General features: G+C 34.8%; 2 long non-coding RNA genes across 3 annotated transcripts; one reads left to right on the top strand and one right to left on the bottom strand.

Annotated features, from left to right (window-relative positions):
- Positions 1 to 4459: 4459 nt before the first annotated feature.
- Positions 4460 to 16297, bottom strand: LOC145806536 (uncharacterized). Its single transcript, XR_014349856.1, has 3 exons — positions 16197 to 16297; positions 15508 to 15721; positions 4460 to 4749 (listed from the first exon to the last, which is right to left on the bottom strand). It is a non-coding gene; the product is annotated as an uncharacterized LOC145806536 (long non-coding RNA).
- Positions 6480 to 10977, top strand: LOC114276413 (uncharacterized). Of its 2 annotated transcripts, none has more exons than XR_014348412.1 (3): positions 6480 to 8344; positions 8555 to 9643; positions 10847 to 10977. It is a non-coding gene; the product is annotated as an uncharacterized LOC114276413 (long non-coding RNA). The 2 variants fall into 2 exon arrangements; XR_014348411.1 differs by having other exon boundaries at positions 6486 to 9296; positions 9407 to 9643.
- Positions 16298 to 17349: the final 1052 nt, after the last annotated feature.

The raw sequence follows: 17349 nt of genomic DNA, 5'->3' as shown, positions 1-17349 counted from the left end.
ACTTCGCCTCGGAATGATTGAATGATGCATGCTCGATCGCCTCACTCGGAAACCCGTTGCCATGCCTCATGTTGCCTCTATTTGCACTATTCTGCAGCTCTGAGAACTGTGAAAATACCTGTGATGCTTCTGAACCACTCCATGGCCATGCTGAGAGGCCATTGACCAAATGGTGAAGCCATCAGCCAAAGGAAAGGTGTCATCGACTACTTATAAGGCTATCGGCCAAACACTTTTAGCCGATCGGCACATCAGATAGCCGATCGGCCATCTCTTCCTGTAAAATGCTCATTTTCCTACAGCAGAGGACAAACAGAGGTATGGCAATACATTTGCAAGACAATGTTTGCAACTACACCCCTTATCATATTTAAGACTCAAAGGTGTGTAGTGCTCGACCCTCGGGCCACTAATCACGCATTTCGATGCATGATGGCCAAAAGAGCCAAGTGTGCAACAATCAATATGGAATAAATGCACAAAACACATGAATGCCTCACACTCTATCATGTTGGATCAATAGTGTCGGCGACCGAGGATTTGAGGCGCATTTCGTCACTTCAAGTACGAAAAGTCCCTCAATCCTCATGTTTGGTTTGACAACCCAAACCAAACATAACGCAATGTACACGACAAGGAGGAACTATACAATGGAACGACGTTAGTGGTATGTAAACAACTCTAATGCAATATGAGCATGCAAGTAACCATGCAAACAACTCAAGCATACAACAAGTATACATCAATGCCATACAATACAACTAATATGCAATAAGCATGCAACCTAAACATGTGAACATGCAACATAATAGGCGTTCAGCAACAAGCATGCGACAACATGCAATGCGATAAGTATACAACAACACACAAACCGCATGATCCATGGGCTTATACAAAAAATGCATAGGCCTCAGCCATACCAAAAACAGTAACCAAAATGCGAAGAAATGAAAACAAAAGCACATGCAAGCTTGCATACACTTTGGTCGCCAAATAAGGCATGAAGATACAAACTCTTAAGAGCACTTAAAGAGTAAAAAGCATACAAGTGTGACAACACTACATGCTCTGAAATGATGCTAGGAATGATGCCAAATCACACAAATAAATCAAGCATAACATGCAAGAAAGCTCAAGGCTTAAGGCTAGATAAGGAGCTTGTACTAAGGTCACATGAGTCAAGCCCCAAAGAGCCAAGGACAACCCAAACAGTTCTAGATCTTGCTAAAAGGAGTCTAAAACATGTAAGGGCCAAAGCTAAAATAAGCCAACACGAAGGGCGTAAAGCATAATGCAAGTAAGGCCAACAAAGGGGATTGCACTACACCTATTACAACCAAGCATGGCATGACTTAATCAATTAAAAACAGAGTTGTGGCATGTCAAAATAAGCCCAAAAATCCATTGAGATGGCATGCACAATGATCCAATCATGAGGCATAAAACACCAACTCTTCAAAGCTTTGAAAGGATGACAAATGCAAGTGTATGGCTACACTACATGGACTGAAATCACATATGAGATGATGCCAAATCATGAAAAGGGGTCCAAGTAGTGCATGCTAATGACTCGGACACTCAAAGCCAACAAGCTAGAATGTTTGGTAGCTATACAAAGCAATGCATGTATGATCAAAACAACATGAAACAGAGCTTTAGCATGCTAAAATATGAATAAAAGCTCCTTTGGGTCGAGCCAAAATCTTGCTAAAACCATAGCTTAAAGCACAAAGCATGTTAAGGCAATAGAGAAGATTACACTACAAGTGTATGGTGCATGCAAGAGACCACTAAACCAACCTTAGACAGAGGTATAGCATGACAAAATAACACCAGATACTTGCTGAAATGAAACCAAAATAAGCTAAGCAAACATGTTACTATTATGAGCCATCAAAGCAAGCAAATGAGACACAAGGAGATAGAGGTGTCCCTCTCCTATACAAGACTTCAAAACCACCTTTCCACCACTAAAAATCCTCTGGATTTCAATGGTAGAAAGGTCAAAGCAAGATGGTTCCAAAGCTCAAAAGGAAAGGCACAAAATGAGGCCAAATAAGGCCTGAGAGGGGGTAGACTACCCCCAACCAAAAAGTGACCTTAAACAAACATCTCAAGCACACAAAAATAGAACTTTTTGTAGTTTAGAGTTAAGCTTAAAACAATATGCAAGTAGATCTAAAAGCTTAAGCAAGAATGGGGGATCAAAAGGTTAAGAGCTCACCCTTGTAGAACTTCTTCAAGAACACACCTCCAGCAGGTTTTTTGAGCTCAAACCAGCCCAAGAACACCAAAACCAACTCCTAAGGATCTCAGCAACCAAAGGATGGTATGTTACTAGGTGTTGTAGTGCAAAAGTGAAGACAAAACACCCATTTTAGGCACAAACACACACACACAAATAGAGAGAGAGATATATATATATATATATATATTCTATATCAGTTTTTTGAACCCCTGAGAAGGGAGGAGGAGCTCCCTTCTTATAGGAATTCAATTCCAAAGCTTTTTGGAGAAGCTAGAACAAGGTGCAAATCCATACACGTGTATGAAGGATGGGAATTGTGCATGCCAGCTATGACAGTTGGTATAAAATATCTGCATAAAGCAGATGAACAGGGCTCGGCCAGAAAATATGGCCGATCAACCAACATAAGTGCCGACCGACCAAAAAAAGTATCGATCGGCCAAAACTCTTGACCGATGGCAAGAAAACAAGGTCGATGGTTTCATGCCTTGGCCGATGGGTTGAGGGGATGGCCAACAAACGACCCTCTTCCCTCAGAAGCAAAAACACAAGTGCTTGGTCCACAACCAAGCACAAAATAGACAAGTTGAGAGATCTTGAGACAAGGTGCGTGACCGAGACCCCCGAGAACTGAAAACGAACACGAGCATGGATGATCATCGAGTGTTCAAACGATGACGTCCAAGTCTTGAGGACGGTCAAAAATGGGGTGTCTACATAGATGTAATTATGAAAAATGATAATCAACTAATTACTTTCAAGCAAGATTTTGTGGGAATCAGAAATAACCCATGCGGTAATATAAATAATTAGCAATGTTCAACAAGTTTAATAGTCACATAAAATCTAATTCATAGTGAGAAAAGGATATTAGGCACATGCAACACATTCCATCTTTGCTCCATTTTTTCAGATAAAAAATAATAATCACATGTAGCAACCAACCACAAATAATCAAAATTTACAATTTATATATTATGTGCCACATTAGTCAAGACTTGGGAATTAAAGTCAATAAAATATTTCAATCACAAAAATTAAAAAACAAACAAGAATATCATCAAATCAGGATTATAATTGGATTTAGGGAGACTTGAGAGATCCATGACTATGACGGTGACTCTAATTTTTTTTTTTAAATTTTATTTGATTTTTTAAGTGACCTCTCTAGGAGAGGGAAAGTCTGTGCCTCTTCTTACAAATGTGAGAGAGAGAGAGAGAGAGTCATGTTTGAAAGCAACTCAAGCAAGCATAAACATATTTTCGATGATTTGAATGACCAATACATGTGTATAGATCTTGGATTTGTGGAGGGAATTGTGAATACTATAGTCATTAATGTATACAAGGTTATTGTAAATCAATCATGTAAGGTTTCCAAATTTGGCCAAATTATACAAAAAGAGAATCCATTACTGAACAATTCTGATAAAAAATTGTGAGTTCATTAGTCAGGAGAAGAGAAAGGTGACCTTAGTGCTTTGATGATCCTCAAAACACCATATGAGCTTTTAGTCAACAACAAAAGATGAATATATAAATAAATAAAAGATGTGATAGAATCCATTTAAAGAAAGAATAAAATAAAAAAACTAGAAGACACTAACTTTGAAATTTTACCAGAAGGGAAGCCAAACTCTGCCTCAAATAGAGGGACCCAAGAAAAAACCTCACCCAACCTGCGAAAGGAATATTTTTAGGGCCCCATCACAAGGCTCAACGAGTATATAAACCAACTCAACCCATGCATCAATATCATTAATCTCAATGAAGCATTTAAACAAACACTTGCAAAACATTATATAAAATCACAACATAAATACAGGAAAAGAAAATCACAACTATCCCTTTATATATTAAAATTGTTGAAAATTAATAAATTCATGGGTTAGAAGATTACAGCATCAGATTGTATCAAGTTTTATGCGTAAAACCAGATCATAAACAAGTGACAAAATAGAGGTATTGTGTGTGTTTTATGAGTGAGAAAGAGAGAATACCTAATAAACTCTGATTATAGAGGATAATACTCAAAAATCAGCTTAATCTAGCTTCAAACAACCTTTGAATTAATATGAACTCCAAGATTGTTGAAGAGGTTAAAACACCACAGATCTGTAGCAAAGAAATCACTCATTTAATAGTGTTATACAATAGATTGAGTTTAAAATACCAATGGGTTGTCAATGGCTATTTGATTACTTATCCCATAATTTAAGTGCAATGGGATATTCCTTTTTCACTATAATCCTAATTTTCAATAGTCAAATAAAAACAAAAGATCACAGAACACTATTTTGCATGTTAAAAAAAGGAAACCCAATTCACACATTTATCAAAATCACCAAAATCATTTAATTTGGGATGTAATTTCTACCTATGTTAAGGAGGATAAGTTTTAAAAGGTTAAATTGAGATATTACTGAATTGAAACAAACCCCAATTTGCATATTTGGATGAGTTGTATAAGAACAGAGCAACGATCTTCTTCTCTCCAACTTCTGCATAAGGAGCCAAAATTCAAAGACATGTCTTGAAAGAAAGAAAAAAAAGTTGTTTGTATGGCATTTTCCAAAAAGCATACATTCACATCCATATTGGTGGTCATACTTTCAACAGTCATGCATCACATTATAATAACCGAAGAGAAACATCTTCAGTTCCATGAAACTAAGCATGCACTTCAATAAGGCACTGACACATAGACAAGGGCCAGTGTTCAACCGTAGGGCAATAAAAATAAAAATAAAAATAAAAGAAGGTAAATTACACTCACCTCTCATGACGCACATTTTTTACAAAATTACAATGAACTTTCTTAATATTTTATGTACATAACACTTAGATCATTTTTCATTAGTAATTCATTAGTCATATGATTTTTTTGACAAGTAGATGGTATATTTAAAAAAAAAAAAAAGAAGGCAGCTCCAGGGAATGCAACCCATATAGGATGTGCCAAAGGAAAAGAAAAAAAAAAAAAAAAACTGCAATTAAGAAACCAAGCCAATATGTCTTATTTTAACTAGAAAAGTGAATAATCTAAATAACAATAAAATTAGTTAAGACCTTCTCAAATTTCTCTTATTAGGATCAAGGAGGGAAGACTAATAAGAAATAGTATCTTGTGTAATGAGTAAACTTGTGTATCATTCCTATCTGTATACACACAAGTGTATTTGTTATACAAAATACAAAATTAACTTTAATTAGTCTATCATTTCCATATGAACACAAGTGTATTTGTTATACAAGATACAAAATCAACCTTATTTTGTTTACAACTCATATATAATATACCAGATTTCTGTTAAATGATGATAATGACGTACAAATAAGAAGTCTATACCAACAGTATGCTTCAATGGAATAACATATTTTAGATTCCTATTCTTGAACCAATTCTAGAATAATATATATATATATATATATATATAAAGCTAACATATTTGTAGATAATTCATTTTTTCTTATTTCGTTTTTATTTATTTATTTATGTTTTTATCTCAACTCATATATATGAAAATAATTATGTGATTATAACATTCAGATTTTATATAATCGAAGGGGAAAAATTCACCAATTTTAGCAACTGCCCGAGTCTCATTTTGTTAATACTAGGATGATCAGAATGATGGAGAGAAAAAAGATTTGTGGTGTCGGTGACGGCAGTTGATTGACCTTCATCCGAACCCCTTTCGTTTACCATGATGGTGGAAAATGGTGAAATGAGGCAGAAGAAAAAAGCTAGTTTTGTTAAACCTGCTTTGATACCATGTGAAATAGAGGAGAAAATATTCTGCCTTGAATGAATATTGAATCTGAGTATACAGCTTTATATAAGTGACATCCTATGATTGTGCTAAGCATCCTAGGAATCCCATCTATAATAGGTATCTTAAAGATTTACAATAAATACAATGCATATCTATTTCCTAGTTTATCCCATTAATATTGGGATAGCCTTTATCTTCTTAACATGTATGCAGTTCTTACTCAGAAAATAAATTCTTACGTAAGGTTAATTCTCAACAAACATCAGTCGGCAAATCACTCCATTTACACTCTTATCACACTATTTTCATTTTTTATTTGGATCAAACCTATGGCATAGATCAATCATCACCCCATGTATATATCCTATATTTTACTTTTGATTTAAAACCAATTAGTCACGTATAGAGTACACCAGCACTGTTAAATTAATTGTCCTTTATAAAATTTGTATAACACACTACAGGAAATATATGATTTAACGGCGTTTATTTAACGGCGTTTTTTAAAACGCCACTATTTATAATATTTAACGACGTTTTGTCAACGTCGCATTTTGTTTTAATTAAAACGGCACCGTTTTAAGTAATAGAAGTCGTTTAAAAAGCGCCTTGGAATGTTTTAACACTGCTGCTCAAATCTCTCACCAACTTATTTCAACCTGAGAAACTCTGCAGTCTCATAGAAACCGATCCCCCAAATCTGACTCACTCGCTCTCTCTCTCTCTCTCTCTCTAGGTCCTTCAGCTCCTTCAACTCGATTCAACCTTCTTCAGCTCGATGATTCATCATTCGGTCGATCCAATCTCAGAATGATTTTGATTTCGAAGCTCCACCGCCACCGCCACCACCATCTGCATCGTCTACTAACCATCTGCACAATTTCGATTTCAATCCAATCTCAGTTTCATCGATTCTTCTCTCTCTCTCTCTCTCTCTCTCTCTCTCTCTCTTCCTTCGGTCGATTCTTCTCCTAGGGTTTACAATCTTGAATCTCCTCCTAGGGTTTGGATCAACTCTCCTCTTGCCTGACTTGCCCCTTGCGATTTAATGCAGTAAATTCTCTCTCTGCTCATGAAGTTCATATTTAATTATAAATTTGTTGTGAGAGATTTGAATTTGAATCCATGTGTTCATTCGAATATGAATTTATAGTTATCACATCGTGAATTCAATCTGTAATGCTATGATGTTGAACTTGAGTGATTGCTTCCTCATGAATTTGTTGATACAATATTAGCATTTTAGCATTGTTCAACTTTAACTACCTTTGATGTTTGCTCTAAGTTTATATTGCAAGGCTTCCTATTCTTGACCAAAACAATGTAGACAGATTTTCATAGCACTTTATATTGCTCATTCTGTGTTTTTGCTATTAGTGGATGCAGAATTTTTTCTTTGTGAAACAGGGGCCTTTACCTTTATGATTTTTCTTTGTTCCAGCTGTTCATCTTTATGTATGGTATCCATCTTCATATACCCCTTTTCCCTCATCTATATTTGCTTTTATTTTATGGTGTATGCTTTTTGTACATAGTTTAATTTATAGGGACTAGTTTTTTTTAAAATTTTGAGTCTTCATTGTAATAACACCTATCAGGTTATGGTTAATATACACTACAGGCAATGAGTTAATAACAGTTTATGCTTATTTAGACAAATCACATAACATAAATATAAATTGGTGTGAATTTTTTGTACATCATATCCAACATGAACAATATACAAAGTGCAATAAGAAATGATGTAAGTTAAGTTTTGTTTTTAATGTTATGATATCTTGTTAAGTTAAGTTTGTGTGTATTAGCTATGTGTGTATATATCTTTGTGTGTTCAAGAGTATTTGTGTCTTTTGTGGGAGCAGCCACGGCAAGCAGAGCAGCTACCCAGCTGATGTCGAACTTAGCAAGGAATTGGTATTGTTTTCATGAAACTTTAATGGCCTTGTTTTTCTTCGATTTTTATGGTCTATTTATTTCAAATGGATTTATCTATTTTCTTGCATAGACTTTGTTACAAAATGTTTTTTGCCTAATTTGACTTTGGTCTCTTGAAGGTTTCAAGGAACATTGATGAGGTCTATGGAGGAGATAGCATAGGCCTCATGGGTTTGTAAATAGTAATTGTTTAATCCTATAGAAAAATTGGTGGCTGCACATTTTTGACATCTTTTTCTTCACAAATGAAAGTTCTGCATCTAGTTTTTGTTAATTTATTTTATCTTATTTTTGGGATTGGAGTAGGTAAGAATTTGAGCTCTGCATAAAAAGCTCTTTTCCTCCCTTTTTTTAATGGCTGAAGATCTCTGTTTTTTTCCATAAGGTAATTCTGTTTCATTTACTAATCACCTTTTTTTTTTTGAAGTGCAGGGTTGTTCTTTGATATTGGAAATAAGATTTGTATTATTAGATATAGTGCACCCTACATCTAATGGAAATAAGATTTGTATTATTGATTTTTTTCCCCATTATGTTAACGACTGAAAAGTTTGGTTAAACTTAGTAATAAAATTCTATACATTCACTGTTGCAGGGTTCGGTGAATTACGTATGTCTCCATTGTGTTAAACCAAGTATGGCTATGTCTACCTTTGCAATTCACATCCTCGGTGATGTGCCTTCCTCTCCACCTGCTGGGATTCTCTAGGTTTTTTTTTTCTTTTTCTTTTTTTCTTTCCTTTTCTTTTCTTATTTTTTTCATCTTCCTCCTCCATTTCTCATGGCTACAAGAAGCTCTCTCCCTCTATTTTTTTCACCTTTGCAGCAACAGCAAGCAGTACCTATGGTTGCTAATTCTCTCTCTCTCCAATAAAACCCCATTTCTTTATCTAACTATAATTGATTTTTGAAATCAAACCCAAATGGATTCGAGGCAGCAGTCGTGGGTTTACTGAGCAGATTTGGTGGATTTGAGGCTACAACGGTGGTGGATTTATGAAGCAGATCTGTGGGTTTGAGGTGGCTACCGTGAAATCTAAATCTTGCTACATCTTCCTATGAGGTCTTTCAATGCCCATTAAAACTACTTAAAACCATACTAGTATTTATGCTTAAAGATTTGAATAAATGAGTTCTATGAGATTTTTCATGTTCTTTTGTGTATAGATCCATAAACATAAAGCCAAGCAAGAACCCTCCCAAAAAAAAAAAAAATTGTCTTCCCTATATTAAGTAGTAAAGCCAATGTTGTAAATTGATATGACACTGATCTAAAACTTCAAAATCAACAAACACAGTTTGGTTCTTCAAAATCATGAAGAGATTATAGCAGCCAGGTAATATTTTGTGCTTGTCATTTCGAAGTTTCTAATCATTTGTCTCAATTGAGGTGTTTTGTCATTTTTGTTACTGAATTGAGAATATTGATTGTACCTCTGGAATGCAGTTTGTAGTGCAGCGAAAAAACAAACACTGCAATGGGCTGCTTGGACACGTCAAGAGGAGGAAAGCTTCTGCACTGCATTGCGGCAAGTTGGCAAGGCATTTTTTGCTGACATGGTTTTTGGTTTTTGGAATTATTTCTTACGATATATCCTGACTCATATGATGTCTTTTAACAGAATTTCGACTTTGTCTTGATGACAAAAAATTCTAAAGATACTAATGCTACAATGCTTCAATGGTAACCAGAAACTATGCCCTCTACGTAATGTCTATTTTATATATTTTGGTAACTCTGCAAATTTCTCTTAAACTGGCAACATGTATGTGCACCTATGTTTCTTTATTTTTTATTATATTTCTAAGGAGATGTAGTGATGTTGAATGAACTTATGTAGGGGTTATTCTGTTGAATGAAGCCCTCATCTAATTGAGTAGGTTTCATCTTCAACTGCCTAGGTGGGATGTACTTTAAGACTACCATTAAAGACTCTGAATAAGAGTTGTAGAGTTGTCCAAGTAATACTGGAAGTTATTTTTGTTATAAATAATCATACCTTGTAAAATGTCTGGAGATTGTATTGTGTTTCTTTGGTTGTGGGCATTTCTTCTATGATTGTGGAATTTCACTTCGTTCTCGAATAATAATTTTATATTCCAAGTCTTTTGCTGTAAATAGCAGTTTTTGTGAATTTCCCCCATGTTTACACTGAAAAAGAAATCCATCTTCCAAACATTCTTTGAGGTGTTCTCCCCCCTCAATTTCGGTCATTTTCTCTTTAATTTCATTCCCCCCCAGGACAGTTGTGAAAAAATGGTATACTCATTGAAGATATGTTTTTTTTTTTTCTCTCTCTATTCATTTATTAGCTCGGCTGGTAAGATATGTTAGAATTTATATTATTAATGTGTGCATGATTTTTCTGCCAACCCTGAGTAATCCCTTAACCTGCTTGCCTATTCAAGAGTGAATGAATTTGTGTATAAAACTTGTAATATGGAACATAGCACATTTTTTGTTTTATTTTTTTATACCTTTCTCTCTGTGATCACTTGTTCTAAAATTAATTCTTAGATATTTGAGTACATAATTAAAAATAATAATTATAATTCTTTCCATTTATCAGTGATCTAGATGGTCAAATACTCTTGCTCCCATTTTTTGTTTCTTTAGGATTCTGCCATAGCATCTCTATATTGGTTTCTAATTTTAAAATCTTTGTTGAACATATTATATATATGATCTGATTCGTTGTGCGAAGTATAATATGAAAGCTTTATGTAATTTTTTTTGAAATCTTTATTATGTGAGATTGTTACTTACATATTGTGTTTGCTGAATTGTCATCTACTGAGCCTCTTGGCATTATGTGAGATTGTAAGATTGTTACTTACATATTATGTAATTTTTTTTGAAATCTTTATTCTTTCTTCTTTTTTGTAGTAGTTGTGGAGTTTATGTGAAGCATTTATCGGTTATGCTTCGCTACTTCCAGGTTGCAGAAATCCTTAAGGATTGGCCTTCGTGGTATCGCAATTGCCGTGCTGTGGATGTTCTAAATGTGCTGTTCTAAAAAAAAATGTAGAGTGCTCGTTCTATAATTAATTTGCCCATTAATAGATTGTTAAATTAAGCATCCCAAGATAACAAATGCTTTCCACTTTGTTCTAGAGAGCAATTGTTATGAAATTTCACATATTAGCAAGTGAAGTAAATTAAGATAATTGTTGTATATAGGTCTATTAACGCAAGTCTTGCCCAATCCTTTTCTACTAGTTCTCTGTATTCATGTTACAATTTAATGCAATTGATTATGCCTTTTGTAGAAATTGGGTTGAGATGAAATTTGGTGATTATGGTGTACTCTTTATTCCTTGAATTAATTTCTTTATGCTCAGGTTTCTTGGGAATAACAAATTAGCCGGTACCCTTCCTGCCCAAATGAGTACATCTCTCCTGAATATGTAAGTATTTCTTATATAACCATTCATAGCTTAATTTAAACACATGTAAATGGGTGTTATCAACAAACTTCTTTTGTAAGTTTTGAAGTTCATTCCTTCTTTGGTCTATAACAATTATCAACAAACTGAAACTGACAGTTTCTACATTGACTTGTACCCTTGAAACTGAAACTGACATTGTGATTTGCTGGGGTGTAATATGTAGTAATTTAGTGGCCAATAACTTCACAGTGGAAAGTTCAAACAATAGGTGATTCTCTCCCTGCTGTATGCTTTTGTTTTTATTACATACGATTCTGAACATTCAGTGAAACAACAACACTAAATGAAAGTTAGTTTCTTTCCCGTTAAATTGTTTTAGTATTGAACAACATGAGTTGGTTACCAACACCTGCTTGAGCAGTCAAACATACGTGACAGTGCTGCTGAATGCAATAGTTTTTTGAACTTTTCATGATGCTGATGTGTGCTCAATATGTTGATGTTGTAATTTGATGATAAATTTTGAACTATTACAACACAATAATTTCAAGTATTTTATGAATTAATCTCTTGCACTTGATTTTAGAAAAAAATGGGACAGTGAATGAATTTGTTCATTTTAGTCAAGGAATAAAAATGGGACAGGTATTTAATTATTATTTATTTATTTGGGAAGTACTTCTGTGGTTCTAATGAGGAACACTTTTGGCTATGAGAGCTCTTTCACTGTAACATTGCTTTTCTTTCTATGTGGCGGGGATTGCTGCCGTTTATTTAAATATGCATTGCACTCTGATCAGAAAGAAGTGAATGAAGATAATGGGCAGGAAGCATGCATTAGAAATCTCTGTAAGGAAGAAGATGGCGAGAATATGATATCTTATGGTTATTAGAGAGACAAGTAAATTAGAGATCTTGGATGCAGTTAGATGCATCACGGAAGAAAGAACTTTAGCTTGGTTTTTTTAAAGATTTCTGTAGTAGATTGAAGACTCTGATCAAGTTGTTTTTGCACTTACAAGTAACAAAGTAGGATATGATCTTGATTTACAACTTCCAAGTCAAAAGTCATTCTTTAGAATAGTGGAAGAGAATTGTGGACTCAAAGAAAGCTTGAAACAAGTAATGTAGACAACTTAGTTGGCTTCTCTTTGTGGAAAACTCTAAAAAGTTGTAGATTGTCTCAGGCAACTTGTAGAGATGTTTGTCTGTAAATGTGATGGTGTTTCTAGAGGGAGAGAGAGAGAGAGAGAGAGAGGTAGAGGTCATGAAGATGGTGGGTCAGTTGAGAGGAGGAAAAAGTTGCAGTGGGTCAACTTCTTGTATACTTCGGATGTGTACTTGCACTATAAAACAGTGATTGAGCTCTATGTCTCTCTTTTTCCCTTCTCCTTCCCCTTCCCTTCTCCATTCTTATGTGCCTAATTAGATGGGTTGATTATATTAGAAAAGACCAACGATAAAGTGGGAGGGTTGCAGGGTTCTAGATAATGAGGGGCTGACTCAAAGGATAATGTTTGGTTAAAGTAAAAAGTATTTCAGCTCATTCAGTACAGGGCTGGAAATTGTTGTTGAGTTGTCTATGATAATAACTTTCTTACTTTGACTAACAAATTCTAATGCTTGTATTAGGAGATGTTTCATCTTCTTTTATGATTTAATATTTCTCCCAAAGCTCCAGATAACATGATATTAGTGGCGAAGTTATTTGCTACTGTTATATGTTTGCATCGTGCTCAGCTGATGAGATCCATTTAATGACAGAATAACAAAATTTAATGCCCCATCTTCCATGCTTTCCCGGTTTTTAATTACTCTACCATTGGCTCTCTATATACGTATGCCTTTTAGAAATCCCCTATAGTCATAGAAGTATTAATTATGTGTATCTGTGTTGTTGTTCCCTGCCAAACATCATGTTTTGTTTTACTTTTTGTTATTTATTGTCAAACTTGAGCCATTTTTGTGTTTGATTTGTAGAATCTGTTAAGTGGATCTCTGTCTGTCTGTCAAATAGTTTAACTGATACAAATGTTGCCTTGTTACATATTTTACCTTTAGCCTTATGTTGCATCTGAACCAAGACCTTGAACAAGATGAATCTCGAAGTTTCAGGCATCAATTGAGTTCATCAATAACCAACTCCCCTCCAGGTAATGCCTTCTGGGATTAATTTCCCTTATTTTTCAGTTTGTGAGAGTGTTAGTGTCTTCTCGTTTGAGTTATAATTTCTTGATCCTTTTTCTAGTTTATTTATCTGCTTTTTGACTTAAAAACTGAGTTGCTACCCACATTCCTGGCAGGTAGCTGGCCTCAGTTTGGCAGCCCTATAGAGCATAATCCTCTGCAAACTCTTAGCCATTCCCTTGGTTTCAGTTCTATGAGCCCTACAATTGGTAATAATTATCAAACATAGTCCAAAAATTGATCCAATATACCCAACAGTACCTTTCTAAGGCAATTAAGAATCAGAGAGAAGCTAGGCCCAATAAAGGTGGTATATGTCATTATAGGTGGTATTTGATAGCACATGTATATACTACATTTGTGAGAGAGAGAGAGAGAGAGAGAGCAGGGGAAGTTCACAGTTGGGAGAGAGAGCGATATAGAGAGAAACGTAGGCGGAGAAGGATCATGGTATTGGACGTGAGTTGTTATCCTATGCGGTTAGGCTTATAGTACTGCTGACTCTGTTTGGTTTAGAGTTTAGGTTTTAGATCTATTAAGACATGATGTTTGCTTAATGTTTAATAGTGAGTCAATTCAACAAATAAAAGAATAGATAACATGTAGAAAAGAGAGATGTGAAGTACTGGTCTAGAGCCTGTGATCACTCTATTTCTGAGTGCAGATTGCACAAGCTCTGTGATCACTTTGATGCTTCAATATGCAGATTGCAAAGTGGTCCAGAGCCTCCCCATTAGGACTAACTATTATACTGGTCCATGGAAGAATTCTTGCTGCTCACCAATCAAATGGCATAAAGTAGATGAGTTTCAAACTCAACTTCTTATTTCATGCCCTTTCTTCTGAAGTCTCAGTACAAATAGTGGACTAGACACTCAATCATGCACATGCCACTTTTATTGAGGGACAAATAAATTAAATTGTGGCTGATGGGGATCTAGCCACTTGAATATACTCAATGGCAGGGACATGCTAGTTATTTTACAGCATTGGCTATTTAATAAAGGATTGAAGCATTTAAATAAGATAACCTTGTTATTGTTTTGTTTTGGTAAATCTGATTTCAGTATATGTTCTGATGCAGGCGTGTAGACCAGTGAAGATTAACAATGAACTCTCTCATCAATTTGAATTTAACTCATCCAAGCTTGAAATTTATGTTATAAGCAGGAATATATTTTTGAGTTGGGGATAATTTTCTTGGTAGTAATTTGCCATCTCTTGTATAGTTGGATCCATCATTATAGCTCAACACTTTTCTCTACTAATGTCTTTGCTAAAACATGATTTTTGGATATGTTATTTTGTGCTTAATGGTGATTAGATATTAAATTGAATGGAAAAGTGAATTAATGTTGCATTTTGAATGGGAATTATTATTTCATACTAGTGCTATTTTGTAGTTTTATTTATAAGTATTTTTTGGTTCAATCACATAAAATTAGCACAATTTAAAAATTAAAAAAAAAAAAGACTGTCACGGCGTTTCTAAAAACGTAGCTAAAGGATTTTTTAAAAAGAGATACGACGGCGTTTTAAAAACGTCGCTAAATAGCATGGTGACGTCACGGATAGAACTTTTAGCGGCGTTTTTATAAAACGCCGCCTATAGTCATATAGCGACGTTTTTGAAGCGCCACAAAGTTATAGCGACGGCCGCATCTTCGGCGTTTGGTGTTAAACGTCACGAAAGGATTTTATGGCGTTTTTTGGACCTATAGCGGCGTTTTTTAAACGCCGCTAAAACCCTCATTTCCAGCAGTGACACTACTCAAAATAACCGTAGAGAAATTAAGAAACAAGTAACAGAGTTGATCAACAGCATTAAGTTTCTTTGTTTTCCCTTGGTTTCTATTTGCTTTTCAAGCATCCACTTAATCAACTATGGATCATTCAATCTAATATCCCACTCCAATCAAGAAACAACAGCCGCAATACTGGTGAGGAGGAGAGGATTAAAGAAAGGTTTACTTTAGTAAAGTTGGAGGTGGAGAGAAGACTGAAGAGGTGAATAAACTGCAAGCTAGCCTTGGTATGAAGGGTGTATCATATCCCACAAAGAAGACAGTTGGGGTTTGTCACAAATAGTATACTTCTTGGCTCCACTCTGGTCTACACTCCCACATGAATATCCTGTCTACTCCAGCACATCATGGCTTCAATGGATTCTCTCACTTTGAAATCCCTGCACCAAATTTGTTAGTAGACTTTCATATTGCCTCTTCAATCTTGATTGCATCACATTCAAATAGGTTTTTCAATACAATAGATTAGGGCTTTGAATACATACACAATCAGGGACCAAATATACATACAAATACATACACAATCAATGGATTAGGGCTTTAAAACAAATGAGAGAGAAAGAAAAATGAGGAAAAATTTTGTGAAACCACTAAAGTCAAACCCATTTAGGACACCAAACCCATGAAACTTTAGAAATCAAACCACTTCAACCAAGCCCATTTTTCGAAATCAACACAAAATTAAATTGAAGAAATTATAAAAACCCTAGAGCAAGATTCAAAAAGGGGGAAATAGAGAAAGGGGGACAGAGAGAGAGAGAGACCGAGGGCAAAGGCTAGAGAAGGGGAGAGAGACAGACAGACAGACAGACACACCGAAAGTGAGAGAGAGAGAGAGAGAGAGAGAGAGAGAACTTGTGAGGATGCGGCAGTGGCGGTGGCATGCGACACTGGTCTACAATGAGGTGAGATGGGGTGAGGTTTGGTGGTCACAGACTCTGTGTATGAGAGAGAGAGAGAGAGAGAGAGAGAGAGAGAGAGAGAGAAAGGAGGTGTAAACTCAAACAGGGCGTCAATATTAATTGACTTTAGCAACTAAACTAGTAATTTGTAAGCAATTAGTAATATGCAATAACTAAAAAACTTGTTGATCTGTATATTAATAACGGTGACCAAAGTAGTAGTCGCCAAAAGTGGATATTCGCCGACTATTTTTCTGGTAGCTAAAGAATAACGGTAAAAATAGGTCGGTTATTTGGCGACTAAACTTTCTTTTGTCGGCAATAATAAATATACAACAACTAAAACAGAATTTAGTGGCCTAAAATCTAGCCTTACGCCGACTGATAAATTTTTAGTCGCCAAAAGGTGGCATATTCAGCTACTAAATTTTTTTTAGTCGCCAATAAGTAATATTTCTCGACTAAAAAAATTTAGCAGTTGTAGCCTGAACAAACACTGACTAACGCTCTTTTTAGTCACCAAAAAGTTAACTTTTGGCAACAAAATTCCTTTTTGTCGTCAATTTTGGTCGCCAAAAGTGTAAATTGTTGTAGTGTATAAAAAAAGGTGGAGTAATGAAGTGAAGCATGGATAGTTGTGTACAAAAAAATTTATTTATTTATTTATAAATAATTTTTTTCACATTTTAAATAAGAAAATAGATATCAATTTTGGTCCTTATATTTTTATTTAGATCAATTTTAACTTTTAATAAATTTTATGCCAATTTGGTACAATTAATGTTACCGTTTGTGTTTTACGAAAAATGATCACTGAAGATTAACTCACCGAGTTGAGCAAATTTATTATTTTCTCTAAAAGAATGGCATATGTCACTTACATGCATATTTGTCATTAGAAAATGCTAAAATTAGGGCAAATCACACTTTTAGTCCCTCTATTTTTGCTATTGTGTTCATTTTGATTTTTGTAATTTCAATTAAATCAATTTTAACTTTGGATTTTTTTTATTTTGTCTCAAATTGATCCAATTGATAGCATGTTATATTGAGTTCAATTTATTTTTTGACATTAGATAGCATGGGAAGTTTTTAATTTAGTGGCA

This window comes from Camellia sinensis, chromosome 13 (genome assembly GCF_055761805.1).
Source record: "Camellia sinensis isolate YWXY chromosome 13, ASM5576180v1, whole genome shotgun sequence".
Taxonomy (NCBI): Eukaryota; Viridiplantae; Streptophyta; class Magnoliopsida; order Ericales; family Theaceae; genus Camellia; species Camellia sinensis.
Note: the sequence above shows the minus strand (reverse complement) of the source record. Positions and strands in the feature narration are given on the sequence as shown.